The sequence below is a fragment of the Pelodiscus sinensis genome, chromosome 21, assembly GCF_049634645.1.
Source record: "Pelodiscus sinensis isolate JC-2024 chromosome 21, ASM4963464v1, whole genome shotgun sequence".
Lineage (NCBI taxonomy): Eukaryota > Metazoa > Chordata > Testudines > Trionychidae > Pelodiscus > Pelodiscus sinensis.
In genome coordinates, this window is record NC_134731.1 from 17,389,498 (window position 1) to 17,415,071 (window position 25,574).

Sequence of the window (25,574 nt, forward strand, 5' to 3'; positions counted from 1 at the left end):
TCAGGGATGTTGTGCTTCCCCATGTCCAGGTGGGTGAGGAGGCACCAAAAATGTGCCTTGAAGTGGCCAAAGGCGCACTCCTCCTGCATCCAGGTCCATTGAATTGGTCCCTGCTGGGATCCAGGTGGCCAGTGTACGGCTTCATAAGCCATGGCATCAGGAGATAGGCCACATCCCCCACAATGCATAGTGGCATCTGCACATCCCCAACAGTAAGTTCATGGTGGGGGAAGAATGCGCCCACCTCCAGCTCGTGGTACAGGCTTGAGTTCCTGAACACGCGGGCACCGTGTGCCCTGCCCGACCACCTGACACAAATGTCTGTGAAGTGTTCCCGGTGGTCGACCGGGGCCTGCAGCACCTTGGGGTATGTCTACACTAGCTCGTTAGGGTAATTAGGGCAAGCGGCTACACGCGGCACGGAGTAGGTAGTTCGAATTAAAGATCCTAATTCAAACTACCATCACTCCTCATTCCATTCCATGAGGAGTAACAGTAGTTTGAATTAGGATCTTTAATTCGAACTACCTATTCTGTGCCGCGTGTAGCCGCGTGGAGCCGCGGGCACGGAGTTCGGACTAAGGAGGATTTAAAAATGGCAGCGCCCGGGAACATGCAAATGAAGCCCGGGATAGTTAAATCCCAGGCTTCATTTGCAACTACGTTTGCCCTAATTACCCTACCTAGCTCGAACTAACGAGCTAGTGTAGACATAACCTTGGAGAAGTAGCCCTTCCTATTAATATACTGGGCCGCTTGATGGTGCAGTGTGCGGATGGGGATGTGGGTCCCATCGATTGCTCCCCCCGCAGCTCGGGAACCCCAGGGCAGCAAATCCAGCCATGGCTGCATCCAGGTCTCCCAGATGGACGACCCTCCGCAGCAGGAGGAGTCGATGGCCCTCACCACCTGCAGGAGGAGACAGAGAAACACACAACACAGAGAATGAGAGAGGGTGCCTGAGCCCTTGGGAGGTGGCCACCCTGCTCCCCTCCCCTGCTCCCCCAACACCCTACGAGCCACCTCGTATGAGGCTGCCTCCCCCCAGCAGCAGGGTTGTGTGAGGGTAGGCTGGCACAAACTCTTGGGCACAGGGCTTCCCTCCCACCACTCCACCCCCCACAGCCAACAGTCCCCCTTTCCCGAGGGTGCCCCTTATGCAACACTCTCCCCTCTTGCAGGGACTGCACCCAAGAGCTCCTTACCTCCATGAGGAGGGACCCGACGGTGGACTTCCCCACGCCAAACTGGTTGCCCCCCAACCGGGTAGCTGTGGGAGGTGTCCAGCTTCCAGAGGGCGATGGCGACTCGCTTCTCCAGGGGGATGGCGGCCGCAGGTGGGTGGCGCATTTCTGGAGGGCGGGGCCGGGCCAGGCACACAGCCCCAGCCAGGTGGCCTGCTGCATACGGACATTTTGGAGCCACTGCTGGTTGTCCCACCACTCCATGACCAGCCAGTCCCACCAGTTCAAACTGGTGTCAAGCCTCCAAAGACGCCTCTCCACAATGGGGTGCGGTTGCCAGAGTGGAGCAGCCGCAGCCCCGGAGAGGGTCCCCAGAAGGAGCTTGGGGTCCAGGTCCTGCAGGACCAGCAAGGCAGCTGGCACTAAGTGCTGCAGGAACTGCAGCATGGCCGTGTGGGACCGTCACATGCCCAGGGGCAGCTCTGCTCCATGGCACCAAGAACAAAGCTACAGTGTCCGAAAAGAACAGGGCAACCACAGCAGGCACTGTGAGAGCTTCGCTGCCCCTCGAAGAGGCAGCAGCAGCAGAGGAATGGCTGTCCGGGGGTCCCTTTAAGCGCCTGTCTCTGCAGGGCTCCGGCACCAGCCCTCGGAAGCAACTGGAGACCGAAAGCCCTGGCTGAAGTGGTTCCGGGTGGCCTTTCATGCATGAGAGCGTCCAATCCGTCTGGCCACTCTCTTGCGCAAACGCGCCCCCTGTGTGTGGATGCGCTCTGGAGCAAGAATCTCTTCCAAAAAGCTTCTTGCGCAGGAAGCCTGCAGTCTAGACGTAGCCCCTGTGGCGTAACGTGGAATAGCTCAGTCCAAGCCAATGGGGTTGCTCCAGCCTTGGACAGGGATGGGAATTTGGCCTTTATTTGGTCTGCAGCTCCTGGTGGTCAGTGCTGTGGATGTTTCAAGGGGGTGTTTGCGGTCGGGTGTTGCCCCTAGGGAGCCTTTCTGGGGTTCCTTGGTTGTCTGGCTTGCGGCTCTTTCCAGGGAGATACTTTTAATGGAGGAGTCTGCTCTTTGCAGGGGGAAGGAGGAGAGGTGAAAATCAAAGCACACTGCAGAATCTTAAAGGGGTATTTTTTTTCACCCTCCAATAACTCAAAAAAGGATGGTGGGGATTTGTCTGAAACACTCAAGGATCACAGCAAATCCTCTAAAGACCAATCAGAGGAGATTTGATTCCTAAGGGAGAATTTCTCAGGAAGCCATGAAAAACGGGGCTTTTCATGACAGTCCTCAGACGATGCAAGAGTTTTGCAATCACTGGACAATTTGAGATGGGCTCAAGATAAAACCCTGCTTCTCAATCCCGAGTCGCTGCTGGGGTCCAAGATCTCACACCTGCAAACCAAGCTGAGGTCATCGGGGCTTCATGCAGATGCAGGGCCTGATTATGGACCTGGGTGCTTGGGGTAGCCCCGGTGAAATCAATGAAATCACATCCGTTTGCATTCACTGAGGACTGACAATGGTAATGGGTGGCAGCCAAACAACAAATCAAATGCCATGGGTGAAATCTTGACCCCACTGGGGCATTTTGCCATTCACTTCAGTGGCTGTGGGATTCCACATCTCAGGGGAAGCTGAGAACTGATTTCCAGTTCCCCCTCTTTGCAATTCAGGAGACTTTGCTCACGACTGGGCTTTATAAAGAGACAAACATTCTGATGGAGGGTTTTAACAGGGGCCCATTTCTCATGATGTCAGAGAAGCTGTTTGTAACAGAGAAGAACTTAGGGTTGGTCTGCATGTGGAAACTGACCAGAATGGGTCCTGTGGAATACGCAGCCTGCTATATCAATGGCAGATTAATCGGGGAGTTATTCCCGAATCACAGTAGCACTTTCAATTCACACCCTGTCTTGTTCCACATGAGCCTTTCTTTACCAGCTCTTGTTCAGAGCGTTAGATCCCCTGATGCCTCTTTGCAGTGAGAGTGTTGAATTAAGGAAACCCCAGTAATAAGTCAAATGCGGAATGCATCTTATTTCCTGATGCAAAGGTTTGCAAAACGCCCCCCTCCCCCACACACGAAGGTTTGAAGGGATTCAGTTTGGGGTGGGGTTCTCGTTAGGGGCAGGGAAGTGGAAACATTTCCAGTGACCTAATTCAGGGCTGCTTTTTAATTACAAAAAGAGAGCGAGATAAAATTCAAAGACAAGGAAAATATGCTTAAGGCTGGGCAGGCTATCACGCCAATAAAGGATTGAAGTGGAAAATTGAAGAAATTAGCAGTCACAAGGAGAGGAATGGAAGAGTAGCCAGTGCAAAAAAAGTAAATCTCTGAGTCAGCTCAATAATGAGTTCAGGAGAGTTTTCTTTCTTTCTGGCCAAAAAAAAAAAAAAAAAGACTTTAATTATAAATAATAAATGAAACAAGACCCAAAGCCATAAAACCCCTATCTGTTATTCTTTAAAGTGACTGAGTTATTAGAAGTATGTCTCCAAAAATATATTTGCAAAGGGTCTTTTAAATGGCACAATCCACACCTACTTTATGTCCATGTGTAAACCTCAGCATTTGCCGCAGCCACCTCTGGGGTGGAAGGTGACTGCCATTTAGCACACAAGGAGCAGGCATCTTTGGCACGCTGTGCTCCTTCAGAATGGTGCTGCTGGAAGGTAGCATTTTAAGGTGGACATTTCAAAAGCTCTCCCTGTTGTCCTGATTGCTGTACAATGTACATAGAGAGTAATGCAATACTGGGCTAGATGAGGAGATGATTTGGACAGGGACTTTTTGTTTTGTGTTTGTACAGCACCTAGCACCATGGGATTCGTCCCATGGAGCTGGTAGGTGCTACAGTAAAACAGCGAATAAATCTTAAGCACAGCTGCCCAACAGACCATGCCCAGAGTGCCACCCGCTCCATAACTGACCAGGTAGGACGGTGCACTCTGCAGTGTGCCTCACAGAACAGGTCTGGCCTTGACAGATCCAGGGTATGTCTACACTACCCCGCTAGTTCGAACTAGCGGGGTAATGTATGCATACCGCACTTGCTAATGAAGCCCGGGATTTGAATTTCCCGGGCTTCATTAGCATAAGCGGGGAGCCGCCATTTTTAAATCCCCGCTGCTTCGAACCCCGTGTAGCGCGGCTACACGGGGCTCGAACTAGGTAGTTCGGACTAGGGTCCTATTCCGAACTACCGGTACTCCTCGTGAAACGAGGTGTACCGGTAGTTCGGAATAGGCACCCTAGTCCGAACTACCTAGTTCGAGCCCCGTGTAGCCGCGCTACACGGGGTTCGAAGCAGCGGGGATTTAAAAATGGCGGCTCCCCGCTTATGCTAATGAAGCCCGGGAAATTCAAATCCCGGGCTTCATTAGCAAGTGCGGTATGCATACATTACCCTGCTAGTTCGAACTAGCGGGGTAGTGTAGACATACCCCAAGGGAGTAGTCAGTCCCAGACATCAGAATGCCTCTTAGAGAACATCCTGCCATCAGCAGCCTTTCTACCAGGGATCTATCGGGGACAGAATCATAGAATCCTAGGGTGGGAAGAGACCTCGAGAGGTCATCAAGTCCAGCCCCTGCCCTAGGCAGGACCAATCCCAACTAATAATGTAGATGGTTCTTGGTCCTGCCGTGAGGGCAGGGGACTGGACTCGATGACTCTCGAGGTCCCTCCCAGTTCTAGTGTTCTAGGATTCTCTTTTAAAATAGGGGGCTATTTGCAGGGCTGATCCTCTGACCACAGCTGTGGGGGGCTGGGGCTGCTCGTCATGTGACGATCTTTGACAGACAGATCTTTGACTCCTGGAGCCTGCAGGAAAATCCTGGCAGACTGGCAATTTGGTCCAGAATCGTGGAGGGGCTGTTCAGGTCAAATCTCTCCCATACGCTCCCCCCGGCGCTGGAGGGGGAGCCGGTCCAGCCCGTGCTTGGGCTGCCGGGACAAGAGACCGGGGAGAAGGGGGGTGCTTGTCGTTTGGTTTCTCCTGAGTTAGGGCGAGGGGACGGGAGCTCACAGCTGCTCTGATAAATATATCAGGGAACACAATGGGAGAGCTCAGGCCGATTCTGCCTTTTCCCCTCCATCCTTGCAGTTACCAGGAGGCCCCTAAAAGCCAGGCAGACCTTCACAATAAGTCTGTGGCAGGAGCTAACTATGAAAACAGCCATAATCCCCTGAGAAGCAGCACTAAGAACCGTCCCCACTCAGCAGCTGAAAGTGTCTGGGAGCAGCCTCGCGTCCATGCAGCTCACTGTGCTAGCAGGAGCCCTGAAGCAAACAGCCCTGCCATCTGCCAGACCCTGCCTCTCCGCACTGCCTGGGCGTCTCCCCCGCCAGACCTGGGGAGGGAACCGGCAGTCTCCTGAGCTGGAAAGGTGCGCTGTGGAAGTGGGCTAGCTGGGGGCTGCAAGGGGCTCTCTGGAGGAGGTGCAGAGTGGAGATGTGTGGGACACACTTGCCCGTGGGTTGTGCTTGCAGCCGCCTTCGCTACCCTCTCAGCACTTGATTTTGCAAAGTGTTGAGGGCTCCGTGATGGTTCTGCCCTGAGAGAATGGGAGCAAAAAGCACCCAGCATCTCCGGGAATTGTGCAGCACCCTTCACATGCATTCTGGGCACCCCTGGGTAGCACGTGTCTATGGGGATGCCATGACCACGTCTTAAGGCCAGACAAATGACAGGGAGAGCACACAGCGCAGTATTGTCCAGGGGTTAAGGCAGCAAGCTGGCAGGCAGGACTATGGGGCTGGACCCTCCTCTCTCTCTCTCTGCCTCAGTTTATCAGTCTGAATATTGGGTCTAGCATGTCTGTATCTTAATGGTGCCAGTGCCTGAATTGCTTGGCATGGCAGGGGATGCAGAAGGGAAGCGCTGACTTAGCAGAGTTAATATAATTCCCATACATAGACACAGAAGGGAGCATATGCTCCACCTCCAGGCAGGGGCATGGCTGGATCAGACAGGTTGGCTCTTTTGCGCTGCCCCCATCCCATGCACTAGTGGGAATCAAAACCCAGCTTTGGTAAAATGCACTTTGGGGGTTTTCTGATGAAAAAATTAACCCCTCCCAGAAAACGATTGGTTTTCAATGAAAAACCTAAACATCTTTGGTTTACCAAATCCCTACAGTTTTCCAGTGAAATGACACTCACTTTCCATTAAAAAAAACTGAAAAATGTTCATCAAGGTGAAGTATGAGTCACAGGGCAAAGCAAGTCCCACTGTGACTGGCCGTTTTCGACCTTCCCTCCTGACTTGGGTAACTTTGGGTATGTCTACACAGCAGCGTTATTTCAGAACTGACGTTATTCTACAATAACAAAGAGCGTGTCGACACAGCAAGCCATTCTTTTGAAATAACGTCTAGCTGGAGGACTCGTGGTAACCCTCATTTCCCGAGGAGTAAGGGAAGTTGGAAGCTTGCTTTTCCGTTGACTTCCTGCTGTGTAGACAGTGCCAAACGTCGAAATGAGGTACGGTGATGGTTTGGTGTTTGAGGCAACACAGTGGTGTCATGACAGGGGTACATGGGACTTTGTCAGGTATTAAGGTAACATGGCTGTAGAAGTACTTTAGACAAATCTGATTTCCAGACTGGACCATTACATTGTCATCTCAAGGTGGTGAGCACAGATGAAATCCTGTCCCTCTTGAAGAGTGTTTTTCAGTCCTTAAGTGAGGTCAAGACTTCACCTCCCTCCCTCCATCTTAAAATCGCTATAAACAACCTCATTGCACTGGTGCTTTCTTTATATTCACTGCCAAGAGCAATAGAAAGTTATTATTTTTAATTCCACTGGAACTGCAAGCCTACTACAAGTAAGCAAGGAAGTTCCCCTTTGCAGACACTATAAAACTGGCCTCAGACCAATAGCCTACTACCAAATGACTTCACAGTTATTAGGCCATTTGGTTTTAGTGGTGTTAACCTCAGCATGAAAGTGTCTGTGTTGATAAAGCCCTGGGTGTTGTTTTGTGCAAGCCAAAGAGCAAAGACCAAGAACAGAAGCCACAGACAGAGAGGCAGGCACGGTGAAAGCTTAATGAAGCGAGCTGCAGTGTGAAAGGAAAGTGTGTCAGGTCAGAGACCCTGAAGGGAGAGACGGAGACGTTCCCTGCGAAGAATCAGCTAGTCAAGTCCAAGACCTGAGAATTCAGTAATCGAGCAAGTGAAGTTCAGAGCATCAGGAGAGGCAAGTGTGAATTTAGGACTAGAAATGACCCCTCCGCCCTCCCACACAGCAGGGGAAGGGGAAGAAATCAGGCTTGATGTTGAGTGGCTGCTGAGAGGACAGTACTGGCTGGAGCTGTAGCAAAGAGGAGATTTCTAGAGCTGTGGATTCCATTATGATCACTTACTCAGCTCTCTTGCATGCCTTGCCCAGGCTGTTGAATGCCAGCCAGCAATCCCTGCAGAAACTTTTGGCAGGAGACTCTCTGGAAGATGTTCCCATGGTTAGGCATTGATAGATGGTTGGCAACATGTGTGTGTGTAGGGTTAAGTAAGGGGTCTGAGTAACCGTGACCCTGGTAACTGCTCCTATTGGTTTACAGTTCGAACTAGCGGGGTAGTGTAGACATACCCAGACAGTGTTTGATACCCCCTTTCCTGCTTGTTTGGGATAGATAAGGATGTAGCTGTACCAAGGACGTAACAGCGAATGAATGCTCTGTGTGTTCAGCAATGGTACCTTCCTTCCCTTGGGTCCATTCCCATTCACTCTGACATAGACAGTCAGGGTCACATCTGCTTCCTCTCCTGTATACTGCTGATTCCAGAACTCGGTGATGTGAGAACTGCAGGCTTCAGCTAAAACTGCTGTGAACAAGGGCGGGAGGATCATATTCAACACATGGCTATGACTGTGCATTGTATGGGTGCTCACATTACACACACCCAAAAGGGAGTTCCAAGAAGGAGGGAGAGAAATTGTTCTCCTTGGCTTCTGAGGACAGGACAAGAAGCAATGGGCTTACATTGTAGCTAGGGAGGTTTAGGTTGGACAGTAGGAAAAACTTCCTACCTGTCAGGGTGGTCAAACACTGGAATAAATTGCCTAGGGAGGTTGTGGAATCTCCAGCAATGGAGATATTTAAGAGCAGGTTGGACAGACACCTGTCAGGGATGATCTAGATCAGTGTTTCATAGAATAATACATTCATAGAACCATAGAGCTGGAAGAGACCTCAGAAGGTCATCAAGTCCAGCCCCCTGCTCTAGGCAGGACCAATCCCAACTAAATCAACCCGGCCAGGGCTTTGTCAAGCCGAGACTTAAACACCTCTAGGGATGGAGACTCCACTACTTCCCTAGGGAACCCATTCCAGTACTTCAACACCCTCCTAGGGAACTAGTTTTTCCTAATATCCAACCTGGACCTCTCCCACCACAACTTGAGCCCATTGCTCCTTGTTCTGCCATCTGTCACTACTGAGAACAGCCTCTCTCCATCCTCTTTGGAACCTCCCTTCAGGAAGTTGAAGGCTGCTATCAAATCCCCCCTCACTCTTTGCATCTACAGACTAAACAGACCCAAGTCCCTCAGCCTCTCCTCATAAGTCAAATGCTCCAGCCCCCTAATCATTTTGGTTGCCCTCCGCTGGACCCTCTCCAATGCGTCCACATCCTTTTTGTAGAGGGGGACCCAGAGCTGGACACAACACTCCAGATGTGGACTCACCAAAGCCGAATAAAGGGAAATAATGACATCTCTGGATCTGCTGGCAATGCTCCTCTTAATGCAACTTAATATGCCATTAGCCTTCTTGGCTACAAGGGCACACTGCTGACTCATATCCAGCGCCTCATCCACTGTAACCCCAAAGTCCTTTTCTGCAGAACTACTACTTAAACTAGTTGGTCCCCAGCTTGTAACTATGCTTGGGATTCTTCCGTCCCAAGTGCAGGACTCTGCACTTGTCCTTGTTGAACTTCATCAGATTTCTTGTGGCCCAATCCTCCAATTTGTCTAAGTCACTCTGGACCCTATCTCTGCCCTCAAACGTATCTACCTCTCCTCCTAGCTTAGTGTTATTTGCAAAATTTCTGAGGGTGCAATCCATCCCCTCAGCCAGGTCATTAATAAAGATATTGAACAAAACCGGTCCTAGTACCAAACCTTGGGGCACTCCGCTAGAAACCGACGGCCATCCTGTCATCGAGCTGTTGATCACTACCTGCTGGGCCCGGCCTTCTAGCCATCTTTCTATCCATCTTACTGTCCAATCCACATTCCCTTAACTTGCTGGCAAGAATATTGTGGGAGACCGTATCAAAAGCCTTGCTAAAGTCAAGGTATATCACATCCACTGACTTTCCCATGTCCACAGAGCCAGTTACCTCATCATAGAAGCTAATCAGATTGGTCAGGCACGACTTGCCCTTGGTGAATCTATGCTGAGTATTCTTGATCACTTTCCTCTCTTCCGAGTGCCTCAAAATGGATTCCTTAAGGATCCCTTCCATGATTTTTCCAGGGACCGAGGTAAGACTGAGCGGCCTATAGTTCCCTGGATCGTCCTTCTTCCCTTTTTTGAATATGGGCACTACATTTGCCTTTTTCCAATCATCCGGGATTTCTCCCGATCTCCACGACTTTTCAAAGATAATGGCCAAAGGCTCCTCAATGACATTTGCCAACTCCCTCAGTACCCTCGGATGCACTAAGTCCGGACCCATGGATTTATGTACGTTTAGCTTTTCTAAATAGTTCCTAACCTGTTCTTTACCCACCATGGGCTGTCCATCTTCATCCCATCTTGAGTCACTTAGCGCAGAAGTCCAGGAGCCGACCTTGTCCGTGAATACAGAGGCAAAGAAAGCATTGAGTACCTCAGCTTTCCCCACATCATCTGTCACTAGGGGTATGTCTACACTACAAAGTTAGTTCGAACTAACGGACGTTAGTTCGAATTAACTTTCATAGGTGCTACACTAGCGCTCCGTTAGTTCGAACGTAATTCGAACGAACGGAGCGCTTAGTTTGAACTAGGTAACCCTCATTCCACGAGGATTAAGCCTAGTTCGAACTAGCTAGTTCGAATTAAGGGATGTGTAGCCCCTTAATTCGAACTAGTAGGAGGCTAGCCCTCCCCAGGTTTCCCTGGTGGCCACTCTGGCCAACACCAGGGAAACTCTACTGCCCCGCTCCCGGCCCCGGACCCTTTAAAGGGGCACGGGCTGGCTACGGTGCCCGTGCCAGGTGCAAGCCTGCCACCACCCCACCAGCAGACCCTGCACCTGGCACGGATCGAGCTACCCACCCGATGCCCCCCAGCCCTCCCCCTCTTCCCGGGATCAGGCTGGCGGCTCCCGGGAGCTTGCCCGGGACCGCAAGAGGCAGGCACCCGCCTGGGCTAGTGCGGACATCGTGGACCTCATCCACGATCTCCGCACTAGGCACAAGAAAGTGGCCAGCTTGGGCAGGAGAGCTGCCAGGCTGGCCACCCAGGAGCAGGTGTGCAAGAGAATCAAGGGGGTCCACTGAGACCCCCGACCCTGAGCCCTGAGCTTACAATGGCCGTCCTGGGTCAGACCAAAGGTCCATGTAGCCCAGTAGCCTGTCTGCCGACAGCGGCCAATCCTAGGGACCCTGGAGGGGATGGACCGAAGACAGTGACCAAGCCATTTGTCTCGTGCCATCCCTCTCCAGCCTTCCACAAACCTTGGGCAGGGACACCACTCCTACCCCCTGGCTAATACCACTCCATGGACCCAACCTCCATGACTTGTTGTAGCCTTCACAGCCTCCTGCAGCAAGGAGTTCCGCAGGTTAACTATTTGCTTTGGGAAGAACAACTTTCTCTTACTAGTTTGAAGCCTGCTACCCATTCCTTTCCTTTGGTGTCCTCTAGTCCTTCTTTATGGGAACTCAGGAAGAACTTTTCTGTATGCACCCTCTCCACCCAACTCCTGCTTTTAGAGACCTCTATCCTGTCCCCCTCCGTCTCCTCTTTTCTAAGCTGAAAAGTCCCAGTCTCTTTAGCCTCTCTTCATATGGGACCTGTTCCCAACCCCTGATCATGTTAGTTGCCCTCCCCTCTCCCAGCCTCTCTCTTCCCCTCTCCCACCTCCTTTTCCCAGTCTCCCCTGGTTTTGTTCAATAAAGACAGATTCCATTTTGAAAGACACGTTATCTTTATTTTGTACATCAAGAAGAGGGGCTAGGGAAGGGTAAGTGGAAGGAGGTGAGGGAGGAATGGGGCACGAGCCCCCGATGGGGAGGACTGGGCTGGCTCTGCGGGCTTCTGGGGGTGGAAGCTCTCCTGCAGCCCCCCAATTGCCCCCTCTCCCCAGATGGCAGCCTGCGGCAAGTGCAGCCGGTCTGATGGCGGAGTGCTGTGATGTGCCCAGTGTGGGCACTCAGGGCACTCCAAGCCAGGACTGCTTTGCAAGTGGGGCACCCCTGAGAACTGTCTGTCCGGGGTGGGGGTCGGGACCCTTTAAGCACAGCCCTCGGCTAGCCTGAGACAGCATCTCCATGCTCTAAGTCCTCCTCTGATGCCCTGCCGGCACTGCTTCCCGCCATCCTTAAGCCCGGTTCAGGGTCCACTTAATGTGGACATGCCAGTTCGAATTAGCAAAACGCTAATTCAAACTAGTTTTTTAGTCTGGATCCGTTAGTTTGAATTAGCTTAGTTCGAATTAACTAATTCGAACTAAGTTAGTTCGAATTAACGTTGTAGTGTAGACGTACCCTAGGTTACCTCCTTCATCCATTAGGGGCCGCACACCCTCTCTGATCACCTTCTTCTTGTTAACATGCCTGTAGAAACCTTTCTTGTTATCCTTCACATCCTTAGCCAGTCGCAATTCCATTTGCGCTTTCGCCTTCCTGATAACCCCCCGGCATTCTCGCGCTATACATTTAAACCCCTCCCCGGTCATTTGTCCAAGTTTCCACTTTTTGTAAGCTTCCTTTTTGTGCTTAAGTTCACCAAAGATTGCCTCTGTAAGCCAATCTGGTTTCCTACCATGTTTGCCTCTCTTACTACATGTTGGGATGGTTTCTTTCTGTGCCTTCAATAAGGCTTCTTTAAAATACTGCCAGCTGTCCTGGACTCCTCTCCCCTTCATGTTAGCATCCCAGGGGATTCTGCCCATCAGATCTCTGAGGGAGTCAAAATCTACTTTTTTGAAGTCCAAGGTGTGTATTTTACTACTCTCTTTTCTTCCTTTGGTCAGGATCCTGAAATCTACCATCTTATGATCACTGCTTCCCAGGTTGTCACCCACCTCCACTTCCCCTATTAGTTCCTCCCTGTTTGTGAGCAGAAGGTCAAGCTGCGCATGGCCCCTGGTCGGATCCTTCAGCACAAGAAGTTATCCCCAACATTCTCCAAAAACTTCCTGGATTGCCTGTGTACTGCCGTATTGGTTTCCCAACAGATGTCAGGGTGATTAAAAGTCCCCTACGAGAACCAGGGCCTGTGATCTGGAAGCGTCTCTCAGCTGTCCGAAGAAAGCCTCATCTACCTCATCCACCTGATTCGGTGCCTGTAGCAGACACCAACCGCAACATCACTGCTGTTATTTGCTCCTTTAAACTTAACCCATAGACTCTCAACAGGTTTTTCTCCCTCTTTATACTCGAGTTCAGAGCAACTGTAGTGCTCTCTTACATATAGTGCAACTCCTCCTCCTTTTCTCCCCTGCCTGTTTTTCCTGAACAGTCTATACCCTTCCATGACAGCGCTCCAGTCATGTGAGTCATCCCACCAAGTCTCTGTTATCCCAATTAAATCATATTTCTTGGACTGGGCCAGGGTCTCCAGTTCTTCCTGTTTGTTTCCCAGGCTTCTCACATTAGTGTACAAACACTTCAGGTAACCAGTTGATCGCCCTATCTTCTCCATTCGGAAAGGGGTCCTCCTTTCTTGCTCATTCCTCTCTGCATTTCTTCCCGGTATCCAACTTTCCCACTCCCCTCAGGGTTTTGGTCACTGCCCCCCGACAAACCTAGTTTAAAGCCCTCCTCACTTGGTTTGCAAGCCTGTCCGCAAAGATGCTCCTTCCTCTCTTCATTAGGTGGATCCCATCTCTTCCTAACAATCCTTGTACCCAGAACAGAGTCCCATGGTCAAAGAAACCAAAGCCCTCTCTGCGACACCATCTGCATTTACATCCTCAATTCAACGATCCCTGCCCAGTCCTTTCCCTTCAACAGGAAGGATGGACGAGAACACCACTTGCGCGCCGAATTCTTGAATCCTTCTTTCCAATGCCACAATATCCGCAATATCCCGCTCGACGTCATTCTTGGCCGTATCGTTAGTTCCCACATGGAGAAGCAGGAAGGGGTAGCGATCTGAAGGTTTGATCAGCTTGGTAAGCCTCTCAGTCACATCAGTTTCTGTAAGTGTACCACGGAAACACTTTCAGAAACTCTTTAACTGGCCATCCCAGTTTGTTTATATACTGGCGCCGCGGCCATGGAGCCTCGCAGCTCCCATTGGCTCCGGTTCATAGTTTGCAGGCAAGGGGAGCCACGGGAAGCAGTGGCCCAGCCCCTTGGCTGCAAAGGATGAAAGCTTGGCTGCCCATGAAAGCTCATGATCCCATCTACATGTTTTGTTAGTCTCTAAGGTGCTGCTAGATTACGCATTGTTTTTTATGGTTTTCCAGTTACAGACTAACCCAGCTCCCCCACTGGAGCATCACACAGCGCACAGTCAATCTGTGGAACTCCTTGCCTGGGGAGATTGTGAAGGCTAGGATTATAAAAGGGTTTAGAAGAGAACTAGATAAATTCATGGGGGCTAAGTCCATTAATGGCTATTAGCCAGGGTGGGTAAGGAATGGTGTCCCTAGCCTCTGTTTGTCAGAGGGTGGAGATGGATGACAGGAGAGAGATCGCTTGATCATTACCTGTTCGGTTCACTCCCTCTGGGACACCTGGCATTGGCCACTGTCGGCAGACAGGGTACTGGGCTGGATGGACCTTTGGCCTGACCCAGTCTGGCCATTCTTATGTTCTTATGCTACATGAGGATTCCCAGGTTTTCCGGTCTCTCCTTAGTGCTCATTTGGAGCTGCAGCTGGGTTTGTTTACACGTGATTGCTTAAGGTTGTTTTAATTGGCTTTGAAATGCTGGTTCACAGCTTTGGTTGAAAGCTAGGTAACGCGGTGTGGCTGGTGACCCTGCCCGGCATGGCGGCTCTGGGCCCTAGCCATTGAGCAGTACTATGGGTTGTGCTGAGTCGTGCCGTGGGTTTTACTACAGGTAAAGTCACAGGGAGTTTCCTTCTCACCAGAGTTCTTTTTGAGGGACAGCAGTGAGAGCCAGGCAATTTGTCCCTGGGCTTAACCACCCTGAAGTTTTCCCTGGTGACTGTCCTAAGCCTCCCTTGCTGCAATGTAAGCCCAGTGCGCCTTCCCAGTGGCCCAGAACAATTCTCTCACTTCTCCTCGTAACAGCCTTTCACACCCTGGGAAGCGGTTAGCAGCTCCCATCTCAGGCCTTGGTGCATTTGCTGTTTTTAATAATTCAACCGACCTTTTACGTCATAGCTTCCAATTGGTCACCATTACTTTTTACTAGCTTTCCAGTAGGGTCTTGAGGCCGGATCGGGGCTTTCTAGGTGCTGAACAAAATACATCACTAAGGCCCTGCCCCTAACAATTCAACTGGATTATTTGCAACTTCTGGTATGTAACCGGTCACCTAAGTCACATGGTATTGTTATCTGCTTCCTGACTGGCTGACTGAAATGTTACGAACACAAGGAGTGCAAATAACAAACAGGTACGCACACACACGCGTGTACGCTTCTGAGTCGAAGATCAGTATTGGCCTGTAAATACAGATAGAAACCTGCTTGCACCAATGTTGGTGTAATGCTGGTGAAAAGTGTGCAAGCAAACCAAGCAGGCACTTGTGACAGGAAGCAATGGTCACTAACCCTGTTTACCTAACTCAGTATATGTCAGTACTATGGGGCAGGAGTGAAGAGTGACGTAAGCACTCAAGAGGCCAGATAAAGGCCCTAAATCCAAAAGTGGGCTGTGCCCCCGAAAGCTCATGATCCCATCTACAGGTTTTATTTGTCTTTAAAGTGCTACCAGACTATTTGTTGTGTTTTAAGTTTATCCTGTACAGACTAACTCAGCTACCCCTGAAGCATAATAAAAAGGACACCTTGGCACGAAGGCCCATAGGACTTTATATTTTGTATAGCGCTGGCACAGGCTGGTGTGCAATACAGAACTAAACATAAGCTTCCCCACAAATCAGGATTTAGATGGCAAACATCCCCCTTCCCTCCCCAGAGGGGTGTGCATGACATTCGGAACTGGAAAGTACAAGGGAAGTGCGAGGGACGAGTCAGTGTGAGCCAGAAGGGGTCACTGTTTGTATTGTCTTTTCATCACCCATCCAAACAGGGATGCATTGACTCCCAAGTGTGGGGCTCAGCAGAAGAATTGAAAGAGGAGCTGATTTTTCCAACACCTTCTTGAAAAGGAGTAAATGTATTCGTAATGTGGGAGTCTAGACATGTACTGCGGGACTGATTTGGGATCTGAGCTAGCATTCTTTCTTTCATTTTTGCTTTTACTAAAGGCTTTGTAGTACCTCTTCAAAGAACTACCCAACGCAGATTGAAAGGCAAAATGGGGACACGGGGGAAAAAGAAGACTAGAAGTGAAAAGACTTTTTTTTAAACTGATTCCTCTCTCCGCCCCCAATTTTCTCTCCACGATTCATTGTTAAGCCTATTTGCATTAAAACAATCTCCCTTGCTCATGCAGCAAACTTGTCCCTTAGCGACAGACTAAATCTCTAGGGGCCCAGATCAGTCTGGGCTTTGAAGAGGGACCTAAAAGGCCTCTGTAGTTTGGATGCAAAACAGGTCGCAACTCACCATGAGCCTTATTGTCTTCAGGACAAAGTGCTGCTGTAAATCAAGATGGCTCCATGGGGAACAGGCACTTGACAAAGCAGCCCTACTGATTTATAGAGCTGGTCGGAGGATTTTTGACAAAATGTATGTTCATTGAAGTGGGCCGTTTGTCACAGCTGAAACGCTTTGCGGAGACGTATCGATCGGGGCGGTGCTTAAGGTCTCTGGTAGCCAGGGTGGCCCCTTTACATGCTTCGGAGGGGGGGAACCCGACACTTCTGATCTGCAAATGGATGTTTGGACGTAATGCTCTTTCATGAAAATGTTCGGCATTTTCTGACAAAAAGAAAATTCTGGTGGAAAAATGTGGATAGCTGTAATGGAGACTTCTTGTGTCCAGTTCTGGGCACCACATTTCAAGAAAGATGTGAGGGAAATTGGAGAAGGTCCAGAGAAGAGCAACACAAATGATTAAAGGTCTAGAAACCATGAGCTACGCGGGAAGACTGAAAGAATGGGGCTTGTTTATTTTGGAAAAGAGAAGACTGAGATGGGACATGGTAGCGGTTTTCAAGTACCTAAAAGGGTGTCACAAGGAGGCGGGAGAGAAATTATTCTTCTTGGCCTCTGATGAGAGGACAAGAAGCGATGGGCTTAAACTGCAGCCAGGGAGATTTAGGTTGGATATTAGGAAAAACACTTCCTGCCTGTCAGGGTGGTTAAACACTGAGATAAGTTGCCTAGGGATGTTGTGGAATCTCCATCATTGGAGATATTTAAGAGCAGGTTAGAGAAACATCAGGGATGGTCTAGAGTGCTTGGTCCTGCCGTGCAGGGACTGGACTTATGACCTCTTGAGGCCCCTTCTAGTTCTAGTGTTCTATGATTCCATGATTCTGTGCACTGGGTAGCCATCGAGGGATTGGCTTGTATTTGTCAAAAGCTTGGTTGATCTTTTCTTTAGTCTTCCTGGTTTGCTTATTCCTTCCTGTGCCCTTTTCATAATTCAGAGGCAGGAAAACCCATCCCTTGAGTTATTTCCTGCCGGTCGGACAACACACTGGACAAGTTACCAGAGGCTTCTTCTAGACTACAGGCTTCTTCTGGAAGAAGCTTTTTTTGGAAGAGATCTGAAAAAACTTCATCCGAAAGAGAGCGTCCACACTGCCAAAGCGCATCAGAAAAGCTATGTGCTTTTTCAAAAGAGGGTGTCGACACTGAATGGACGCTCTCTCACATGTAACCTGTGATTGCTATGGACGGAGCGGCCACCAGGGCACCTGTGATTTTTCCTCTTCCCTCTTCTTCCAAAAAAACTCCCTCTTTCCTCCCACACACGCCTTTTGGCAAGAGAGCTCTTTCGCAAAAAGGCTTCTTCCTCCTAGAATGAGGATTATCAATGCTAGAGCCCCCCTGGCCCCCGTTCTTTCGATTTTCTTGCAGAAAAACGCAATTGCAGTGTGGACCTTCCTCAAGTTTTGTAAGAAAAACAGTCATTTTCCCAACAAAACCCTGTAGTGTAGACATACCCTGTGTGGGGGAGAGATGGGAAAAGCGGCTTTTGGAACAGGGCCCCTCCCTTCTCTAGTGTCTAACATACTCTCTGCTGTCACCAGCCACGCTGTCCCCCTCAGAGCTCCTTGTCTTCAGGTGTGGAACAAGCACGAGGAGCAGATGGATTCCTAGGCAGCAAAGAGCCCATTTCATGCAAATGTTTCTCTGTGACAGAGAGCAATGGGACATGGAGCTGTTTCTCTCAGCTTCTTGGAGGTGCTGGTGGGTCTCTGACAGGTGCACAGCAGAACTGGGCTGTTGTTAATTCAACAGGATTTTTTTATATGCTGCAGAGGTCCCCGGGAACAAAGAGGCGAGGTTTATAGCGGCTTCCCATGAAATGCAAATGCACCACCGTTATCAGCCATACTTTAACCAGCTTGCCCTCCCTCACAGGGGGGAAGCACCAACATTTGCATATAGATAAGGTCAGCTCGCGCTCCTCAATAGGAACTGAGACGGGTTTATTATCCATGTTTGTTCTTCAAAGAGAGGGTCGCCCCCCCAACCCACCCTGTCAAGCTCACACCAACCTTTTTGCACTTTCAATCCTTCATTTGGAAATCAAGAAACTTTAATCAACCATCTGCCTGACTTTATCCTACGTATGTTCTCCCTGGCCCTTGGGAGAGATGAAGGAAAACCCCTCTGAGAAACTGGCTGTTGTCTGGAGTGCTCCTGACCTGAAGAGTGGTTCATAAGAACATAAGAACGGCCGCACTGGGTCAGACCAAAGGTCCATCTAGCCCAGTATCCTGTCTACCGACAGCGGCCAACACTAGGTACCCTGGAGGGGATGGACCAAAGACAATGAACAAGCCATTTGTCTCGTGCCATCCATCTCCAGCCTTTGACAAACAGAGGCCAGGGACACCATTTCTATCCCCTGGCTATTAGCTTTTTATGGACCTAACCTCCATGAGATTATCTAGCTTCTCTTTAAACTCTGCTATAGTCCCAGCCTTCACAGCCTCCTCTGGCAAGGAGTTCCACAGGTTGACTACACGCTGTGTGAAGAAGAACTTTCTTTTATTAGTTTTAAACCTGCTACCCATTAATTTCATTTGGAGTCCTCTAGTTCTTCTGTTATGGGAACTAATAAATAACTTTTCTTTATTCACCTTCTCCACACCACTCATCATATCCCCGCTCAGTCTCCTCTTTTCTAAACTGAAAAGTCCCAGTCGCTTTAGCCTCTCTTCATATGGGACCCGTTCCAAACCCCTAATCATTTTAGTTGCCCTTTTCTGAACCCTTTCCAAGGCCAAAATATCTTTTTTGAGGTGAGGAGACCACACCTGTACACAGAATTCAAGATGTGGGCGAACCATAGTTTTATAAAGAGGAATGAAGATATTCTGTCTTATTTTCTATCCCTTTCTTAATAACTAGCCAATTAGCCCACCATAAGACAGGATTTTCAGGTCTCTCCTCCACCTTGGTCTTCTCTCCTGAGCCTCCGGTCTCTCGTGCCGCCTCTCTCTCTCTTTCTCCTCCTACTGCCTCCCCCTCTCTGTCTCAGCTCTCCTCCACCTCCTGCCTCTCTCGCCTTCTGCCTCTCTCTCCCTCTCTCTTCTCCTCCTCCTCCTGCCTCTCCCTCCCCTCCATCTCTCCCCGCCCCCCTTCCCTTTCTGCTGTGGCGCTCGGCTGAGCGCTGCCTGCTCAGCTAGGCCATCGCGAGGGAGAGGGGCGGGGCGGTGTCGTACACAGCCAGGAGGCAGGGCCGTGTACGTCACCGCCCTGCCCCCCCTTCTCCTCCCGCCACGGGAGAGCCCAAATGGCCCCTTGTGCCGCTGGCTCCCCCGTGGCAGCCCGGCTGAGGGGTGCAGCACTCAGCTGAGCGCCACAGCGGGAGGGGAAGGGGGGGCGGTGATGTTCACGGTCCCGCCCCCTGGCTGTGTACGTCACCGCCCTGCCCCCTTCCCCGCCCTCCGTGGTGGCTCGGCTGAGTGTTGCGCGCTCAGCCGGGCCGCTGCGGGGGAGGAGGGGCGGGTAGGGTTGCCAGGTGGCTGGTATTGTACCGGACAGTCCGGTATTTGCGTTCTCTGTCTGGTTAAAAAAATCAGAAAATACTGGACAGGTGCATTTCTCTGATTTTTCCGGCTGCGCACTGGACGGAAGCCTGGCGGGGGCGGGGGAGCGGCTGGGAGTCCCAGCTGTGAGTCGGGGCTGCGATTGCCGCCGGGAGCCTGCACGGGACAGGCAGCAAGTGCCCAGGTGAATCCCGCTCCCCGCCGGTTCATTTGCTCACTCGCCCCTTCCTGGCTGGCCGGTTCTCCCCCACTTCCCCTCCTGATCTTCCCCGGCCAGCCCCCCTGCACCCCCCCAGCTCTGCTTCCTGCCGGCCCGTTCCTCTTCCTGATCTCCCTGGCCAGCGCTGCTGCACCTCTCCCCACCCCCACCAGCTCTGCTTCCCGCCCCCCTTCCTCCCAGCTACCCTTGTGGCCCCTGAACTCCCCCAGCTGTGCTTCCCGCTCCCCCTTACTCCCAGCCAGCCCCGCCCCCTCCCGGCTGGTGGTCCCCCCCCGATATCCCGTGGCCTTCCCCGTTCTGCCTGACCCCCCTCCATTACCAGCCCTGCTTCCCATTGGCCCCCCATATCCCCCGAACAGCCCCATTGCCCCCCCCATTAGCTGTTTCCAGGCCCCCACCTTCCCGGCCAGCACCGCTCCCTTCCTGGCTGGTCCCACCCCCAATGAAGCGGGCCGCTGTGGGGGAGGAGAAGAGGGCAGGGTGCTGACATACACGGCCAGGGGGCGGGGCTGTGTATGTTACTGCCCCGCCTCTCCTTCCCCTCCCGCCGTGGCGCCCGGCTGAGCGCAGACCCCAAATGGCCGCTTGCTGCTGCTTGCTCCCCCACTGCGGCCCAGCTGAGCCGCCACAGAGGGAGGGGAAGGGGGTGCGGGGTGCTGACGTACACGGCCAGGGAGTGTGGCCGTGTACATCAGCGTTACAGACTCACAGACACTGGGCTAGTATATATTTGATTCCTAACATCCTATTTGCCTTTTTGACCGCCACTGCACACTGTGTGGAAGTTTTCAGAGAACTATCCATGATAACTCCAAGATCTCTTCCTGATCTGTCATAGCCAAATTAGCCCCCATCACACTGTACGTATAGTTGGGGTTATTTTTCCCGACGTGCATTACTTTACACTTATCCACATTAAATTTCATTTGCCATTTTGTTGCCCAATCACTCAGTTTGGTGAGATCTTTCTGAAGTTCTTCACAGTCTGCTTCTGTCTTGACTATCTCAAACAGTTTAGTATCATCCGCAAACTTTACCACCTCTCTGCTTACCCCTTTCTCCAGATCATTTATGAATAAGTTGAAAAGGACTGGTCCCAGGACTGACCCTTGGGGGACACCACTAGTTACCCCTCTCCATTCTGAAAATTTACCATTTATTCCTACCCTTTGTTTCCTGTCTTTTAACCAGTTCTCAATCTGGTTAGAGGACCTTCCCTCTTATCCCATGACAATGTAATTTATACAAGAGCCTTTGGTGAGGGGCCTTGTCAAAGGCTTTCTGAAAATCCAAGTATACTATATCTAGTGGATCCCCCTTGTCCGCATGTTTGTTAACCCCTTCAAAGAACTCTAAGGATACGTCTACACTAGCCCCCTAGTTCAAACTAGGGAGGCTAATGAGGGCAACTGAAATTGCTAATGAAATGCTGTTACTCCTCGTGGAATGAGGTTTAACAGTTAATTCAAACTTAGGGGTTTATCTCGGAATCCTGCTTCTCTTCTGTGTGTAGACGCAGGCAGTTACTTCAAGCTAGTCAGTTTCCAAGATATTTAAATCCTGCACTTCATTAGCAATTTCAGTCGCCCTCATTAGCCTTCCTAGTTCAAACTAGGGGGCTAGTGTAGACATACCCTAATAGATTTGTAAGCAGGGACTGAACTGCTGCTTGCTATGAGCCAGCTAAAAGGAGAGGTGGGTGTGCCCACTACAATTGTTTAGCTCTGCAAGGTGCTAACTGTTATGTAAATACAGCTCAGGAGAGAATCTGAGGTGTGACCTTTGGATGAATGCCATCCGGTCCTGGTGATTTGTTAACATTAAGTTTCTCTATTTGTTCCAAAACCTCCTCTAATGACACCAATCCAGGACAGTTCCTCAGATTCATCACCCACAAAAGACGGTGCAGATTTGGGAATCTCCCTAACATCCTCAGCCCTGAAGACTGAAGCAAAGAAATCATTTAGTTTCTTCGCAATGGCTTTATTGTCCTTGATTGCTCCTTTTGCATCTCTATCGTTTAGGGGACCCACTGGTTTTTTAGCAGGCTTCCTGCTTCTAATGTACTTTAGAAACACTTTGCTATTGCTTTTTGAGTTTTTGTCTAGTTGTTCCTCAAAATCTTTTTTTGCTTTTCTTATTACATTTTTACACTTGATTTGACAGTGTTTATGTTCCTTTCTATTTATCTCATTAAGATTAGACTTCCACTTCTTGAAAGATGCCTTTTTGTCCCTCACTGCTTCTTTTATATGGTGGTTAAGCCACGGTGACTTTTTTTTAGGTCTCTTACTATGTTTTTTAATTTGTGGTATACATTTAAGTTGGGCCTCTTTAATGGTGTATTTAAAATGTTTCCATGCAGCTTGCAGGGATTTGGCTCTAGTCATTGTGCCTTTTAATTTCTGTTTAACTAACCTCCTCATTTTTGCATAATTCCCCTTTTTGCAATTAAATGCCAGAGTGCTGGACTGCTGAGGTGTTCTTCCCACCACAGGAATGTTGAATGTTATTATATTATGGTCACTATTCCCAGCGGTCCTGTAACGGTTATCTCCTGGACCTGATCCTGCGCTCCACTCAGGACTAAATTGAGAATTGCCTCTCCGCTTGTGGGTTCTTGTACCAGCTGCTCCAAGAAGCAATCATTTAAGCCATTGAGAAATTTTATCTCTGCTTCTCTTCCTGAGGTGACATGTATCCAGGCAATATGGGGATAATTAAAATCCCCCATTATTATAGTTTTTTTTATTTTGGTAGCTTCTCTAACCTCCCTTAGCCTTTCAATGTCAGTATCACTGTCCAGGTCAGGTGGTCGATAATATATCCCTACTGCTAAATTCTTATTATTGGAGCATTGAATCCATAGTGATTCTATTGAATATGTTGATTCATTTAAGATTTTTATTTCATTTGATTCTATGTCATCTCTCACATATAGTGCCACTCTGCCACCCACATGGCCTGCTCTATCCTTCCGATATATTTTATGGTATGATTGTGTCCCACAGATTTTCCTCATTCCACCAGGTTTCAGTGATGCTTATTATGTCAACCTCCTCCATTAATACGAGGTACTCTAGTTCACCCATCTTATCAGTCAGACTCCTAGCATTTGTGTACAAGCACTTTACAAATTGCTACTGTTTATTTGTCTGTCCTTCCCTGATGCATTGGATTCCTTTGTATGTGGTTGTTTGTCTGCTCTGGCCATGGTTTGTCCTCTCCCCTCCTTTCTTTCTGACTACAGCCTCAAGAATCTCTATCAATGGATTCTCCTCTAAGAGAAGTCTCCATCCGATATAAGTGCTTCTCCGCACCAATCGGCTTTCCCCATCTCTTAGTTTAAAAACTGCTCTACGGCCTTTTTAAATATTTAGTGCCAGCAGCCTAGTTCTACCCTGGTTTAGGTGGAGCCCATCCCTCCTGCATAGGCTCCCCCTCTCCCAAAAGTGTCCCCAGTTCCTAATAAATCTAAACCCCTCTTCCCTACACCATCGTCTCATCCACGCATTGGGTATGTCTACACTACCCTCCTAGTTCGAACTAGGAGGGTAATGTATGCATACCGCATTTGCTAATGAAGCCCGGGATTTGAATTTCCCGGGCTTCATTAGCATAAGCGGGGAGCCGCCATTTTTAAATCCCCGCTGCTTCGAACCCCGTGTAGCGCGGCTACACGGGGCTCGAACTAGGTAGTTCGGACTAGGGTCCTATTCCGAACTACCGGTACTCCTCGTGAAACGAGGTGTACCGGTAGTTCGGAATAGGCACCCTAGTCCGAACTACCTAGTTCGAGCCCCGTGTAGCCGCGCTACACGGGGTTCGAAGCAGCGGGGATTTAAAAATGGCGGCTCCCCGCTTATGCTAATGAAGCCCGGGAAATTCAAATCCCGGGCTTCATTAGCAAGTGCGGTATGCATACATTACCCCGCTAGTTCGAACTAGCGGGGTAGTGTAGACATACCCATTGAGACTCTGAAGTTCTGCCTGCCTACCTGGCCCTGTGCGTGAAACTGGAAGCATTTCCGAGAAGGCCACCATAGAGGTCCTGGATTTCAGTCTCTTTCCTAGCAGCCTAAATTTGGCCTCCAGGACGTCTCTGCTACCCTTCCCTATGTCATTGGTACCTTCGTGCAGATCGCCCGAACCCGGCTCTTCCGGGTTGCAGTCTACTTGCCATGGGCGAGTAGATTGTATTATTTGTCGAGCCCTGCTCATCAACATAGCTTTCTGCCTCCCTTAGCTCCTCCAGTTCAGCCACCCCGTCCTCCAAAGCCCGAACTCGGTCTCTGAGGATCAGGAGCTCCTTGCAACGGGTGCACACAGACGCCACCCGCCCACAGGGCAGGTAATCATACATGTTACACTCGACGCAATAAACAGGATAGCCCCCACTCTGCTGCTGGGCTTCTGTCTGCATCTTTTCCTGTGTATGAGTTTGATTGATAAGGTTTCTAGTTAAAACAGGAAGTTTTTCATTAAAACCTTTAAACTAAACTATAAAGACTGGCAAGAAAACCTGGCCCCTTTCCAACTCCCTCTCAGTACTCCCTTTTTGCTGCTCCTGGTCGCAAAGCTCCCTGATCGTTGACTCACAGCTTTATAAAGCCCTGGTCTGCCTGGTAGCCCTGCTTCCTGACTAAGGCTCAGCCAATTAACAGAGGCTTCTAGATGTCAAATCTTTAGATTTGAAAACTTCCAGCTGCCGGCCACAGCACACGCTCCTTCAAACAAAGAAACCAAAGAGACAAACACAAGTTCAGCACACAGCAAGTAACTCCCCCCTCCACAAACACACACTCCAGACAGCCACTTACCTCGAGGGTCCCGGATTTACTCCTCCTTTACCTGGAGAACTCTCTTTCAAAACTCCCTGCTTGCTGTTCCTGTTCACAAAGCCTGTTCATTGTTGCCATTCTACAGATGGGGAAACTGAGGCACAGAGCAGGGTCATACCCTGGGTTGCCAGCAGAGCTGGGGTTAGACCTGAGGTCTCCTGATTGTACCGGGTTGCTTCATCCCAGGTCTCTCCCTGACCCGGCACCCTGGAGCTCCAGGCCCTGCTCTGCAGGCCCAGAGGCCTAATCACAGTTCCACAGGCCCAGAGGCTGAATCACAGTTCCATAGTAAAGGGTGGAATAAGGGGGCCCGGGTCCTCCCTCTCCTCCGGGCCCCAGCCCAGGGGTTCCCACCACTGGTTCGGCAGGGAGCTTTCCCCGAAACATGCCAAGTCCGCCCTGTCCCTGCCGGTGCCCCGCCCTGGGCTGCTTTCTACCCCATCCCCCTGGCTACCGTGGACCCTACCATCATGTCCAGATCCCACGTCAGTGGCTGGGTTGGTGTGTCCTACGGCAATTGCGCGTGCGGTGATAGTGGCGAGTCTGGCTGCAAGGCGGGGCTGGCAAGGCGGATGAGATTGTCTCAAGGGTGGTGTCAGCAGCATCGGTGGCACTGGTGGCAGTAGCCATGGCTCTGGTGCTCTGGCAGGAGCTCCTTTCCCTCCCGAGGTCTAGGCCAACTGAGCTGCGCTCTAGGCTTTTATACTCGGGCTTCACTGGGAGCATGCCCAGCAGGGTTGTGGGGGAGGGGCGTATTCCCTCCCATAGGCGTGCTCTACTTCCCCTTGTTCAGTGCAGGGCTGGCCTGCCCCGTCCCTCCCCCCCACTTCAGAGGGTCCCCTTGGCAGGCTTCTTGTCTCCTTTCTTTCTATACGGGAAAAGAAATCCA

General features: G+C 50.5%; 1 long non-coding RNA gene across 1 annotated transcript; it reads right to left on the bottom strand.

The window, feature by feature from the left end:
* Positions 1-531: 531 nt before the first annotated feature.
* Positions 532-25,369, bottom strand: LOC142819282 (uncharacterized). The gene is made up of 3 exons (XR_012897128.1): positions 24,665-25,369; positions 1,206-3,561; positions 532-909 (listed from the first exon to the last, which is right to left on the bottom strand). It is a non-coding gene; the product is annotated as an uncharacterized LOC142819282 (long non-coding RNA).
* Between the last annotated feature and the right edge of the window lie 205 nt (positions 25,370-25,574).